Source organism: Thermobia domestica, chromosome 7 (genome assembly GCF_964235325.1).
Source record: "Thermobia domestica chromosome 7, izTheDome1.hap1.1, whole genome shotgun sequence".
NCBI classification, from domain to species: Eukaryota; Metazoa; Arthropoda; class Insecta; order Zygentoma; family Lepismatidae; genus Thermobia; species Thermobia domestica.
Genome location: NC_137460.1, coordinates 145,998,431 through 146,014,279, shown reverse-complemented (window position 1 = coordinate 146,014,279; position 15,849 = coordinate 145,998,431). Strand labels below are relative to the sequence as shown.

General features: G+C 37.0%; 1 protein-coding gene across 1 annotated transcript in view; it reads right to left on the bottom strand.

Moving 5' to 3' along the window:
• Positions 1 to 14,926, bottom strand: part of RpL28 (ribosomal protein L28) — a 44,584-nt gene extending 29,658 nt beyond the window's left edge. The window contains exon 1 of the mRNA XM_081765365.1: positions 14,772 to 14,926. The gene's annotated coding sequence lies outside the window, so the exon portion shown is untranslated. The remainder of the gene's footprint in view (positions 1 to 14,771) is intronic.
• Between the last annotated feature and the right edge of the window lie 923 nt (positions 14,927 to 15,849).

Below are 15,849 nucleotides of genomic sequence, written 5' to 3'. Positions count from 1 at the left end.
TACTTTTTGGGGGGGAGGAGTCATACAAACCCCACGAGATGCATTTATTGAAATCAGAAGTATCTATTTATGTATAAATGGGTCAGAGTCAAAGTGGACTCAAATGATTCGTATCTTCACGTTTCTTACTGATATGCAAATTAAGTCATTGTATTTCCTTAACTTGGGCTAATAAAAGTCGTAGTGAACTAACTTGGACTAAATTAGTCCTTCTGTACTCTGTAGTATTTTGTAATTGCCCATATGTAATTCAGTATAATGGTTTCACTTGTGCAACTGTGTATCTTTTAGTTCTTCTGAAGTCTCTTGACAAATATAATAACAGTTATACAAAGATAAGTACAACGTATTTTTATCAGACCTTCGTGAATGAGTCTGCAGACGTATCGCCATTTGTCACCAATTAGTCCCGGTTTCGACTTCAAATGGAGGACAATTTCTCTCGGATGTAAGCCGAGAAGCGGTTTGGATTCAGCTTTAAGCTTATGTGACCCCTTCCAGCACAACCCGGTTGTTGCATAGTAACACAAAAGCGAAACAAACTTATTTCTGTCCGTATGTGATATAAATACATAGAGCAAATTATTTACCCCCCCAAAAAACGGGATATTTTTATTTTTTCAATAAAAATCATGGTTTTTGCCAACCCTCATGTCTCTAGTTAGTGCATGGATTAGCCTTTTAGCTTTACCGCATAGATCATAATTGTTTTGACTGCAAATGCTGCATCACATTATCCAATTTGGATTTTGTCTTAAAATATTTATTCCGGATTTGGTCGTCCGCCTAGTTTTTCGCTAGAAGCTTAATAATTGGCTCTTTTCTGTACCAAAGTTTAATATTTAATTCACACAGTATAGCCGAGCGAGCGTTAGCGAGTGAAAGCTAGGGATGGCCACAAAGTTCCAGTTCCGGCGGAACTGGTTCTTGGAGATCTGGTTTTTAGAACCGGTTCCAGACCTGGACCCGAAAGCCCTCAAAGACCCGTAACGGAGGCACAAAGTTTACCTTCAAAACACTGCAAAGAGGACCACGCGCTTGTGCCCTCCCCGCCCAGACCTGTTTGTGGCTTCCAGAAAAAAGGTCCACCAGTGGATGTTTAGCCAAATGAGTTTGTCAGTTACACAGTCTGTTTAGCGAAATGAGACAAGCGGCCGCCTGCCTGTCGCTTCCACCATTTCGTCTAGCACACTGTTCACAGCCTGCCAACAGCTTCGGGTTTAGCGGATGCCAACAAAGTTCCGGTTCTGGCCATCCCTGGTGAAGGCGGGTTAGAATCCCGTAGGGCATGTTGTTTTCTCTCTGTTACAGCTTAAACGGGAAGGGGGACCTGTGTTCTAGAATCTTGCCGCCATGTTGGTTGTTACCGTTACATTGAAAAGTATAACCTTATCCAAGTTTCCTTACAGTTATTTGCTTAGCACATTTTCTACAATTTAAAGCCATGATTTTTACTTTTAATAAATTTTCCTGATTATCATCTTATTGTTTCACAAAATGTAATAATGTTACCTGATATTCAGGGCTGCGTGTCTGTATATACTCCCACAATCCTACCATGCAGTTACCTTCCGCTAAGTAGTTCCCTCCACTTGCCAAATAGTTCCATGTTTAGAATCATTTACATAAGAAAACAAACAGAACTTTCGCTCTCCTTATACATTATCAAGCACACAAACAAGCAAACTATTCATTTCTTCCCGGTAAATTTTCAAAACTTGGCTAGAAACGGACGACCAACCTTGGAACCTAACCCTGTCTTAATGTTGGAACTAGCTTTTAGTAAATAAGTCTACTTTCGAACAACGTTAGGAAATTGAACAATGTTCCAGAAACCAGCCCTAGTACCATTGGATGAGCCTTGATATTGTCTTTTGGAAACTTCCTAAGAACAGTATTTCTATTTCTTACCAAGGTGGAAGAAAAAAAAAAGTTTTTTATAAAAAATACAATAATCTTTTTTGATTTAAATAAAATCTTTCTCCTCGTATAATACAAGTCGCGAACTGAAGAAAAAGCATTACGAATTAATATTAAATGCCAATTATGCCATTTAAGTGAAAGTATTGGGGTTGAATTTTGAATTAATCCCCAATCGTCAACTATGGCTTTTTTTTTTTTAATTTATTTGTAAATTATAGACTTTTAGTCAAGCATCATCCCTATTTATCCTAGGGTCATGGATCATACCTCATTCTCTTCAGAACAGAACAGCCTTTAAAACGGTAACATTCACATTTTCCCAATCATGTTCCTGAAGCGGAAAATTTTGAGAGAAGTCGGGATTTTTTTCAAGTTTTTATCCCCCCCGGACTCCCCTGTTTTAACGCACAGATATCAAAATCAACTGGGAAATACTAAGGGTGTACAAAATTTCAAGCTTCTATCTTGAATAGTAAGGGCGGGAAAAATATTTAACAATGAGCTAAAAACATCCCCACGATACCCCAGATGACCCGTATGTAATATAAAAATTTCCTCAGACATCCCTATTTATCCTAGAATCATGATTTGTGCATTATTCTCTTCAAAATAAAAGTTTCAAACGGTACGATTCAAATGTCTTTATCGTGTAGGCTATCTGGGGCTGAAAATCACGAAAAAAATGGATTCTCTGTTAAGAAATATCCCCTTTTTTACTTTTTACCCCTCTCTACCGCCTCTGTTTAAAGGCAAAAACCTGAAAAATACTAAGGGATGCAGTGAATGAGTGTCCAAAATTTCAAACTTCTACATGCAAAAGTACGTCCGCGAAAAATAATATCCCCAAATACCCCAGATTCCCGTATAAAACAGGATCTCAGGCAACAGGTGCCTTCGATTTCAATTCAGGCAGAGCATGTACCATCACCATCTCAGATATTGTTGAAACTTTTTTTTTTTATAGCAACTAGACATGTTTTTAAGAGGCCCATTTTTTTTTTTTTTTTTTTTTGTTTTGTCGAAAAAAATTTTCCCGCCAAGTAATGGGCCATCAAAGACGGGGAGTACAATTTATGAATTGTAGAAGACATGAAAAAAAATCAACTTCGGAGCTCCACCATTCAACTATGGAGACAGGTAGAGTTATAATTCTTGTTTTGGTATGTACATAGGTATATAAATAAACTATATTTTATTATAGTTTGGTTTGAGCATGCATATCTTTTTTTGTAAATAAACAAATGAACGTCAGTTTATCTGAAAATTCGAAATTTGCGAATTTTTTTCGAGCACTTCCGGTTCGAATCTTAACATTCTGTTTTCACGGTTGGTAAGACCTAGTTACCCACTTTCCGAGAAAAAATTTGTATCGCTTCTGTGTGCAACAGTTTTGCCGCAAAAAATTGCAAAATTTTCAAAAATCGACATTTTCTCGAAAACGCCATCTTTTAAAATTCTGAAATTTTGTCAGATGGTTCAACCTTACATGAATAAATAATAAACACACCAAATACCATTTTCGACCAATGCTTCATGAATTAACTACAGCCTTTTGAAGTTAACGAAGTTTCTTTAACTTTGATGTCACAGTTAGCAACACTGGAAACAACAAAAGTGCAATGATTTGATGATGTTTGTGGTTCACATTCATTAAATGAAGAATGAAAGGCCTTCATGACTGGTTGTTATTATTTTGATCAAAAAGGCTCTCTGAAATAGTAAAATGAGCCGCCCTTTACTTCTCTTTTCTTCAACGGAAGTAATCTGAGATGGAAATTACGATTACGAAACACATCAATTTTAAGTTTACTTGAAATGGCCATCCAATAAATTCTGATCTGTAAAAAGCCTGAACTATTACCCCAGTGATGGAATGCTCCAGACGAAGTCTCAATTAAGTGCGATGTCATTACAGTGATCGAAAAAGGACAAAAAAGTTTCCTTACGCTTACGGACTTTTTAAACTGAACAATCCCAGCATAAGAATGGATCACTAGGAATTTTATAGTATTCGACTAAAGTCGGTCAGTCCGCAACCTGCGAGGGAAGTGTGTGTGTGTGTGTATTATGCAAATTTTAAGTTAGCTGCTACTGCGTTGAAACAAATCAAAGGTTCAGCCTGTAGTGAAGCTGTCATGAGTGATCTATTTCCTTTAGTAGTATGATCCGTAGAAAATGACAGTTGTCTTCTTCAGGAATGTGGTGCAGACCTGCAACCAGACGGGGGCTAGGGGCCTGTATCCCCCTAAACTTTTCGTAACCCCTCCAAACCTTAACAAAATGCTATTATTAATACAAAAAACACAATTTAGCTATTTGTAAGAGAAGTTTTAATGATTTTCTCAAATTCACATATTCATGCCACCCCCAAACCTCTGTGGCTGGTTGCGGGCCTGATGTGAATGTCCTGGAGTGGAAGAAATAAGTGTAGAGTCTTTAATTATTGATTCTGATGAAAACGAAAGTGTTACATATGCCATATGGGAAAACTATGATCTCATTAAAAAACTGTGCCACTTTCTGTTTTCATATCGTACATTGCTGGTTTAACTGTAAGAATTGTAATTCCTACATCAAGAAAATCCAAAGAGAATTAATTCCTAGCGAAAAGCATTGTATAAAATTTCAAGATACAATTTCTATTTTACTTCATATGGACTTTATTGAATACTGGGCTGTTATTCTGCAAAGTGAAATTCAGTTATCACCGGAATATGAAACAACTGACAGTTTTGTTGTAATAAGGGACGACAAAACACACGATTCGGCTCACATACTCATAGCCATAGACAAGATTCTAAAAATACTCCAAGAAAAGCGAAAATATAGGTTATAGAAAACGGTTCGAATACGTGAAAATAAGTGTCTACAATTTCCCGAACCGTGTCAAGTGATTTCTGATGGTGCTGCATCCCTTTAAAAAACGCTTTCAGATGATCGAGATGCAGACGGGTCGAGTTGCAACGGTATTAAGGGGAGGGGGGGGAAAGAATGAGTTAACGCGGCATAACCTTATGCGAAAATAGATACACAGTATTAAAACCGCAGAATTCGTGAATATAGTGCAAGTACAAACTCCGGGTATTACTCTCGTTTTGTTGCCTGGAACTGAATTCGACAACTTCAAAAAAAAAAAAAAAAAAAAAAAAAAAAAAAAAAAAAAAAAAAAAAAAAAGAATGGGAAAGTGTGCGACCGGTAACTGGTATTCAACGAAGTCACCTTTGACTTTCGGAAAATGGCGAAGTTTTTATGGCAATAACGAGTCACCATGAACTAACTTCATGCTTCCCCCAAAATCGAGCTTCTGCAATTCAAAGTGTAGATTTAAGAAGTTTGAAAAAAGGAACTTTTGTTACATACATATACATATGATAGCCAGTGATGCGTAGCAGAAATATTATGAATAAATCATGAATTACGTGAAATTGAAGTGCTGTTTAACCTTCCACATGGACCTTCAGCAGGGTACAGGTTTCCAGAAGAGCATAAGGGAAGTGAAAATAAGCGTTTTGTGACTATCGACAATGTGCTACGCAGGGGCGGATCCAGGACGGACTTCGGGAGCGGGGTTGTAATACTGCTACTTAGAGTTACTTTTAAGAGCTCCAAACATTGGGATGAGTTTTATTTATATACAAAATAAGAAAGTTTCTTCTTCTGGGGGGGGGGGAGGCGAACGTCCCCCTGGATACACCCCTGGACGAGTTGTGAGTGTACCAACACCTATTGTGCATCTGCACGGTTACATGCTACTATACCCTGGCCGGTGAATGATGATTTCTGACAGATCTGCACAAGGTCACGGCGAGCGAGCAGAAGACAGCAGGTCAACCAACCCTAGGCTCAGAACCTGTCCACGTCTCCATGGGAACCACCGCACATTGCCAAACTTTCACTCACCCCCTCCCTCTCTTTTGTCGCCCGTTCAGTCAAGTCCCTTTGGTTATCTTTTGTTTAGAACTTCGCTTTGGCGTGTTGTGTGAATATTGTGTGGGTGAGTTAATTTTTCTTTTTGATTCGTATAAACGTGGACCTTGAGAGAAAATGGCAAGTACAAGCAGAAAGGAGAAACGTGTTGTTTTAAATAGTCAATCTCGGGGACTTGTGTATAATTTGCGGGAATATTTTGAGGCAGAAAGGGAAAATGGAGGACCATTACTTCCACTTTCTAAGGTTATCCAGAGAGTGTCTGCAGCTTTGCATATCGGAACAGCCACAGTGACAAGGATCACTAAAGAAAAGTGCCCAGAAAATTTGAATAAGCCTTCAGGGGTGTTAAGAACTCCGGGAAAAAATAAAAAAAGACCTTCAAGAGTGACAAATCTGGATGCATTTAAAAAAGATGCGATCCGGCGGCATCTTTATGATTACTATCAGCGAAAAGAATTTCCCACCCAGAGAAAACTACTTGTTTCACTTAAGGATAGTGGTTTGTTCGATGGGGGTAAAACTAGTTTATCGTTGGTATTGAAAGGTCTTGGGTTCAAGTGGAAGAAGTATTCAGGGCGAAAAGTTTTGTTGGAAAGAACAGATGTTGCCAAAAGATGTCAGTTTTGCGGAGCATTTTACAAGAGCATCGAGAAAACATCGTGTGGATAGATGAAACACGGGTTAATGCAAATCATAGTAGGTCGCAGGGGTGGACGGATGATACTATTGCAGGCACAACAAAAACACCTCTTGGAAAGGGCAGTCGTCTCATTCTGTTACATGCAGGTTCATATGAGGGTTTCATACCGGTTTGACTGCTGTTTCAGTAAAAAAAAAAAAAACACTAATGACTATCATGAAGAGATGACAGGGGAAAAATTTTATGATTGGTTTGTCAATTCACTCCTTCCAAACATAAAACCCAACTCTGTCATTTTGATGGACAATGCATCCTATCATTCAGTACAACTATGCAAAGCCCCTACACTCAGCAACAAAAAGCAGAAATTTTAGATTGGTTGCAAAAGAATATATTCAAGATTTCAACACGTCAATGACAAAAATCGAACTTATTCAAATAGTAAAGCTTCATAAACACAGATATGTACAATACACAATAGACAAAATAGCACAATGGATAATGGGCACAAAGTAATTAGGATTCCTCCGTATCATTGTCATTTTAATGCTATTGAAATGATTTGGGGCCAAGTGAAGGACTTTGTAGCAGAAAACAACAAGTTGTTCACGTTAACGTCTGTGCGAAACCTCGTAGAAGAAGCTATAGAAAAAGTTTCACCCGAACAGTGGCGAAAAGTAATTGATCATACACGGGGTGATATAAAAAGAGCGTGGGAATCGGAAGATATTTTGCAAGAAAGAGTAGGCAGACTTATAATAAACGTTGGAGATAGTGACAGTGATAGTGATTCTGAGGCTGAAACATCTGAAGAGGGAAGTGTTCCCTCGGGCGAGAATGAATTATTCGAAGATTGTGGTGTTTTTCCTCTAGAGGAGCAGTGACAGTAAAAGGTATGTAGGAAAATTTTTCATTATGTATATAAAAAAAGTGCTACATTGGTGCATATTATATTCAATGTTCGCTGTAGGGTTTTTCACACTAAAATTTATTTTCTTTCTTACATACACTGTAGATTTCAACTCTATCGTATTGCTGTTATCGAATATGAGCGACTAATACATAATTAATATTATAAAATATATTGTGTTTTTCATTCGTTTTTCATTAACAATTAGTACGAAATGTTAAAAATCTCGCCGCCCGCATAGTTCGGTCGCCCTCAACGAGGAAGCAGATGATTCTCCCCCTGCGCGAGAAGCACATGGCAACACCGCACTCCTCAGTTGTCCTCGCGAGCTGAGCTGTCAGAAATCATCATTCACCGGCCAGGGTATAACGAAGACACCAAGCAAGCAAATGATTGGTCCATATATATATATATATATATATATATATATATATATATATATATATATATATATATATATATATATATATATATATATGGGTGATTCCACGAAAAAGGGAAATTTTCACTTGGAAAATTTTTGTTCCGTTGATGGTCGCCTATTTCGATAAAAATATCACATGCACTTACTACTACTAAGTACATGTTAATTAGGTGTTCAGCAGAGCTGAATCGTTATTGGTGTAGTAAATAATAAATAATAAACTTTTTAGCACCCACGGAGTTGAGACCATAAGTCACGGAGTTGAGATTAGTTAACACGGAGTTGAAAATTGCTGTGGAGTTGAGAAATGTGATACATCTGGGTGATAAGTTTTGGTTTATAAGTGATTAAGCTTATAATTTACATAAAAATTGAAATAATTTTCCAATAGTTTTTGTAAGTTAGAATTATTCTCCTTATGTTGGATAAAATTCTAACAAACTAGATGACACGTAATTTATTATACAAAAATACTCCAGAAAATACTGCAAACATATGAAAATATATCTAATGAAGGTTCAAAAATTGAGTATATATATACAAGGGCGAATCCAAGAGGGAGCTATAGGGGCTATAGCCCCCCCCCCCTTGACACTGAGGTATACACTGGATAAAATGGACTTCAATTCTGTTTTACACTGGATAAAGCGGTAAACTATGGTTTAGCCCCTCCCTTGATCATATCCTGGATCCGCCACTGTTGCGCTTTCAATATGTTGACTATCATATGGAGAGGACAAACTTTTCCCATAAGCTTACGAAACATATGAAGTAGTCGCTAAACCTGTCTATTGTCTACTTCATTTGTTTTCTGAGCTTATGCAAACCGTCTTTTTCTGTGTGATCAACTCAACACGTCGAAAGTGCAATACCGTTGGTGTTAGGAATCACCGTGCAGTTGGTGTTAGGAATCACCTCCCAAACGTTGTCGGTATTGTTTTGAAACGCCCTGTATAATGCACACAAAATGACAATGTAACGCACTCATCATTTCTGTTTTCTTTGGATAATTCGATGCTCTTTGTTATGTAGTCCTCATTTTCCACTCCAATGAAGGAAATGTCTTGAGGAAACAGGGAAGGGCTGTTCTAGTCTACACAGAATGACAACTGCCAACGCTTTTTAAACGTCAGGTTTAGTAGGTCAGAAGAAATTCCTCCCGATCCGCGTCATAAAATTGACTGTCCGTACATTGCCCTCAGACTCTTCGACAATCCCTGAAAAGAAAACAATTAGCTGATCATAAGATTGAGACGTTAATAAGTTAAAAACAGATACCATCCATCTTGACTTGACTGAAGTTTTACCTCTGGCTACCTTACAGCCCCAAATATGAACTTCCGCGAAACACTCCTTAAATGGGCTAGGATCCACCAGCCGGCCTTTGAGTGTGAATGACACGTGGTCAGCGTGTCGGCTCCTACGACTGTTGCGATGGTCTGCGCGATCAGGTTTCAGTACATCTCTACTCAAATGAGTTTTTCAATTGCCTCACTGTACGAAGTAAACACCATTAATTTTTAGGCTTCCGCCGGGAAACAAACCCAGAACCACGCACGAAAGGCGAGTATACTAGTCACTAGACCATAAACGAGCTTTATTTCTATCAATATATTGAAAGAACAAATATTTGGAAGAGCATGAGCATAACAAATACTATAGGATTATCAACTCCGTGAACTTGTCTCAACACCGTGGATTCCTTAGTTTTCAGATGGACACGGAGTTGAGAACCATGGAGTTGAGAAAATCGAATATAATTTATCTTTACCGGCCCACTTTTTAACCAGTACATGTGAGTAATTGTGTACGAATTTCCTACGTTAAGGCGTAGGTTCCTCAAGGGAAAGAAGGTATATACCATACAAATACATTCAGTAATAAATACCACGGTGTTGAGTATCAATTAATATACGCACCTGCTTTCCACACACAAAAATATTTTTCCTATAGCTTTTAACACGTGCACACAACTTTTTCTGTTCTTCAGTCAAACATATCTGCCTTGTCTTCTTGTGGGTGTTGCCAATGTGGACGACCATGCTATCTGTTGAGAGCAATGATAATTTTTTCTATTGCCATGGGGTTGAGACGAAATAGAGGTGACAGAAACGAAGCATAGTCAAGCTTTCGAAAATAATCGTTATAAAGGTTTACTTTCCACAAAACCGAAACATTGAAGTGTTCTCTTCCATTTAATTACCATTAAATGATGTTTGATTTGCGACTTCAGTTGTAATTTATTGATTAAAATCAGTCAACTGTAGTCTGTGACAGCCCACGGTGTTGAGAAATTGGGTAATAATTAATTTTTTACGTATGTTTCGTGTTATATTTGCAAACTGTTATACATGGCATACCTACTTTGTGAAGGTTACTACCAAAAAAAAAAAAAATAAATAAAAATGAGGTGATTCTTTCTAGTAGTAGTTTGAAGAAATGCCCGTGACGGAAAATTTCCCTTTTTCGTGGAATCACCCATATATATATATCAGTGAAATTTTGTTTCTGAAGACCATTTTAAGTAAGTAAACTTCAAATTTGTGTGTTTCGTATTCGTAATTTCCATCTCAGATTACTTCTGTTGAAGAAAACAGGAGTAGGGGGAGGCTCATTTTACTATTTCAGAGAGCCTTTTTGATCAAAATAATAAAAACCAGTCAAGAAGACCTTTTATTCTTCATTTAATGAATGTGAACTACAAACATCATCAAATCATTGCACTTTTATTGTTTCCACTGTTGTTGGAACTGTGACACTAAAGTTAAAGAAACTTCGCTAACTTCAAAAGGCTGTAGCTAATTCATGAAGCATCGGTCGAGAATAGTAATTAGTGTGTTTATTATTCATGTAAGGTTGAACCATCTGACAAAATTTCTGAATTTTAAAAGATGGCGTTTTCGAGAAAATTGCGATTTTTGAAAATTTTACAATTCCTAAAATTCTTTTTGCGGCAAAACGTTTGCACACAGAAGGGATACAAAGTTATTATTAACTTATTATTATTATTATGGGAAAGTGGGTAACTAGGTCTTACCAACCGTGAAAACAGAATTTTAAGATTCGAACCGGAAGTGCTCGAAAAAAATTCGCAAACTTTGAATTTTCAGATAAAATGACGTTCACTTGTTAATTTATTTACAAAAAAAGATATGCATGCTCAAACTAAACTATAATAAAATATAGTTTATTTATATACCTATGTACATACCAAAACAAGAATTATAACTCTACCTGTCTCCATAGTTGAATGGTGGGGCTCCGAAGTTGACCATTTTCCATGTCTTCTACAATTCATGAATTGTACTCCCCGAATTTGATGGCCCATTACTTGGCGGGAAATTTATTTTCGACAAAACAAAAAATATGGGTCTCTTAAAAACATGTCTAGTTGCTATAAAAAAAAGTTTCAACAATATCTGAGATGATGATGATACAATTTTTTTTTTGCCTGAGTTGAAATGGAAGGCATCAACAGTTCCCTGAGACATCCCTATTTATCCTAAGATCATGGTTCGTACATCATTCTCTTCAGAATAGAACAGCCTTTCAGATGGTATTATTCATATGTCTCCATCTTAGACGGGAAAATCACAAAAAGAGCATTTTTTGTTAAAAATATACATTTTCTTAAAAACATTTTTGCCCCTTTGGACCCCCCCCCCCCTCGTTTTCAATACTAAGAGTGCACTGGATGAGTGTGCAGAATTTCAGTCTTCTGAATGCAAAATGTAAGCCCGCCAAAAAATAATAAATATAGGCACAAAAATATCTTTTTTTAAAAAATTAATTTATGACGTCCTCACATCCAATATCTCGACGCAGAGAGGCGTGAAAGCATATATAACGTGCTCTACAATGCATCCAGTCCTGATAAAACGAAGTAAATAGCTTTATTGGTACTTTTTTAATCGAATAATGAAGATTTTATCCTATCATCTAAAAATAGGCGATATAATTTAAAAGGTTAAGCATTAAGGAAAAAGTACAGCAACGCTTATCAAAGTGACACTTTTTTTCCCCACAAAAGTTACTTATATTTGGCATGGGCATATTTTTATGGAAACTGCAACTAGCTTGCGGCACGAAATACATACATTTTGCCTAAAGTTATAAAATCTAAAAAAAATTCGGAGGATAGGACACTAAAATACGCCCTATTATCTGGGAACAAATATATAGACCCGCACACAAAAGAATCTTCGTCTTAAATATCGATGGTGATTTCCCCGTTGGAATAGTTAATGATTTACAATATAAACACTAGTTACGAAGAGAAGAAAACGGGATTGCTCAGTTACCCATTCAAAACGGGATTTTCCCTAATCATCCCCTGCATGACACTTGTTTTCATACTATGCTGTACATACTGTACATTTGAGTCTAATTGTATTATCATCTTCCATAATCAAAATAACAGAACAGAAACGGTACTTTACTTATTTTCACTTTAAATTATTTCGGAATTTGATTTAAATCAACGATTTTTCTTTAAAATTTCAAGTAATTTAAATCAATCCACCCTGTTTCTTATCATTTTTTCAAAATCGAAAAATGCTTCTGGCCACATACTCTAATGTTGAATTCAACATGCGATAATTTTCGAAGGCGTTGACTGAGATTGATGATTAACGTATCTTTTCCTTTAGTACGAAACGCTACGTTGATTAGTCAATGACAATTTTCTGTACAGCTGTGTATGTGTGTGTGTGTGTGTGAGGAGGTGAGGGAGAGCAGTGAAACGGAAATAGCTCTTTGTTCTATGCTGGTCTTCACCAAGTGTCCTTTAAAAAGTGTATATATAAAAATATTTATAACATCTAAAATTAATCATCACATTGAAGTTTTCTTAACACAAGTTTGTGCAGAAATGCACAAACATCAGTCTACTGAAACGCAACGTACTCGGTAATGCGATTTTTATCTACAGTGCATGTGAAGTAGAAATGGCATTACTCGAGCAGACGGTTCTACTAAATTTTCACATATTTATTGCATTCTAAGGTCTTTTTTTTTTTCCCAGAACATGCAGGAAATGAAGAGCTAGCGCATAAGCCACGAGCCAACTTGTGCTATGGTGGCCACTAAAAAGCACGAATGCTATCTAAGAGTCAGAGCAGGAGCGCAGCAGGGGGCCCAAGCGGAGCGACGGGGTCCGTCCGTAGAGAGCAGGTGCGTCAGCGACGGGGGCATACGAATAAACGAAGATAGTGGAAAAATACATAAAATATCTGCAATAGTTTTCACCTTCAAAAACACTTAAATCAGCGTAATAATTCTTACCTTCAAAATGGCTTTATTGTTTTCCCGGGTACAAATGGCCCGCTGCGAGGAGAAATTCGTCTGCTTTGAATTTTTACTTTTTTCCACACTTCGCACAGTTGATTTTAAGTTTCAACATACCATGACGCTGCAAAAACTTTACTGTATGATATGACGCTCTTTATCACAATTCTTTGTAATAAAATCCTATGTTATAATAATTATAATAATAATACATTTTATTGTCGAATCAGCTACATAGCCATAGACAACGTCAAATCATAACTTTCTACAATAATGTACAGCAATAGTGATTGATGTTTGCATTATATCCATCGTAAACGTCCATTGCTAACACGAACAGAACATTCCCGCCGTTTATTTCCACCTTTTTCGCATTCTTGTATTCTTTCGCTTCAGTAAATAGTTACAGTTAGAATACGTTCACTACAATTCAAATTTTTTTTTTTTTTTTTTTTTTTTTTTTTTTTTTACGATAAATGATTCACATCGCATTTTACCTATAAATTTTGTTTTCGGTAGAATCGTCTACTCGAGTGAATCCGTAGAAATATTACTTAATTACGGAAACAACCCGTTTTACTTAGCTGTTTATCTAAAATTGTGACACCACAGAAAGAATGAATCTACTTAAGTAATGTTTCATACTAATTATGCCAATTACGGAACTAGACAGAATGCATGATCTAAGTATATTTCACAATGCAGCTAAGGTTTTTCTGAAATTAAATTCTGTACAAATATCAAAGAGGTGGCAATAGCAGGCGCGCCACTATGGTGGGTGCGGCCGAAAACGCATAATTTTAATGATTATTGATACATGAGGATAAGCATTTATTCCTGAAGCTTTTCAACATGGCAATCACTTTACGAATGGGTTAGGTTATGTTCGCTTATATCTGCGGAATCTGACCAGCTACACGTTTGCCACTGAAATAAATACATTGCTTACAGATTACTGAAGTCGGCCCCTACTCTTTAAAATTCGCACAAGGTAAGTCTGAACAACGAGAATAGATGTGATTTTAATGCATAGAAAGTACCTAGCACATATTAGTGTGTTTTTCGCACGGATGATCATCTTGGCATACTTACTGTTATTGCTTCGCGCTTGTTCCTATGGGTGCAACCCATCGCGAGCACACCAGCTTGCCCTGTCTTCAATGGGACGACAATATTTGGTTTGGAGTGACGACCTAGTACAGCTTGGTGCGTGCTTTTCATATAAAAACAGTTTTCATGATATGCTGCTTTGCAGGCATATTATCAATGTGTACGCAAATTCCCAATACAATGAGCTAATCGAATGTTAGCTACCATACTCGATGAAAACGCCAACTCGAGAAGTGTATATTTTAGCTCATATATATGCTCTTTTTTTACCGCAGAAACCTATTTGATAATTTTCAAGCAAATACATACTGAAATTTAATATACAAGAAACGCATTACTTACTATCACACAATCTTCATAATGACAAAAATTGAGCACGTGGATTGTCTTAAAACCCCTCTAGAAATGCACATGTACAGAAAATTTCAAAACAGTTCTCTCACTTGCACTACAGTCTTAAAATCAACAACGATTGACCGCTCAAATACAATAAATGCCAATTAGAGATAATTTCTTATGAAATCAATACTTGTTTCGTTTTACATACCTTTGTAACCACGTTTAATTACCTCCTCAGCACTCCTTTCTCCAGTTTGGCCACGACAAGAAATTTTATTTTGGACATCAGATGGCAGCACAATGCAAGCCACATTTTAATGAAAGATGTAAAAGAAAACAAACGCGAACCGTAGACGACGCGAACCACAATGAAAATAAATTCAACCAGTTGAGAGAGAATGCTCAAAGAGCATTGCCAGAACGAACTTAAAAGAATGGAGAGATGGAGCGAGAAGGTTAACTGTGATTGTTCCTAGATGTAAAAGTAAAACTTTTTATCCGCACTTTCTTCTGTTTCTCGCTAAAATTCGCAAAACATTTATGACTTACGGTTCCTGAAATATGGCTCCTTAAATCTTCCGACATTCGAACTTTTGGGCTAATATCTTGGGGAACGGTAACCAGTGGCTAATGGTTACTATTTGGTACCAAAATGTTCACCATCCTCTTAGGTATTGATCAACACCAATAACTTATAATCCCCTTAATAACTCTCTATAACTTATAGTTCCCGAGGTATGGCTCCTTAAATCTCCGGAAATCGGCCACTGTTTGGCCAATATCTTGGGAATGGTAATGGGGCGTTTACACTTAATCGATTTGCGTTCGATTCAGTTGAATTGACGTCACTTTCAACTTAATCGACCGTGTAAACGGGACTTCAACTTAATCGCTTGTTGATCGAAGGCGACTAATCGACTGGCAACTGAATTAAAAGACGTTCTATTTTCTGTGGTTGAAATAATTGAACACATCCATCAATCTGATTCGGTCTAGTTGCTTCGATTTAGTGGCAAATGCAGCGAGTCGATTTAGTCGTGCGACTAAATCGACTAAGTGTAAACGCCCCATAAGAGTGACGCGGAAAATTCCAACACTTTCTCAGTTTTTGATACTCTATCGAATGGAAGGCTCAAAGTTGAAAAAAAAAAAAAAAATGTAAATAACAGGTAGACAGACAGACACACAGCCATAGAGAATGCACGAAGTTATGCATCAGTTGACCAAGCGCCAGTTTTCGATTTTCGAGATATTTACATCAGTGTGTAGGAATCAATGTAAATAAT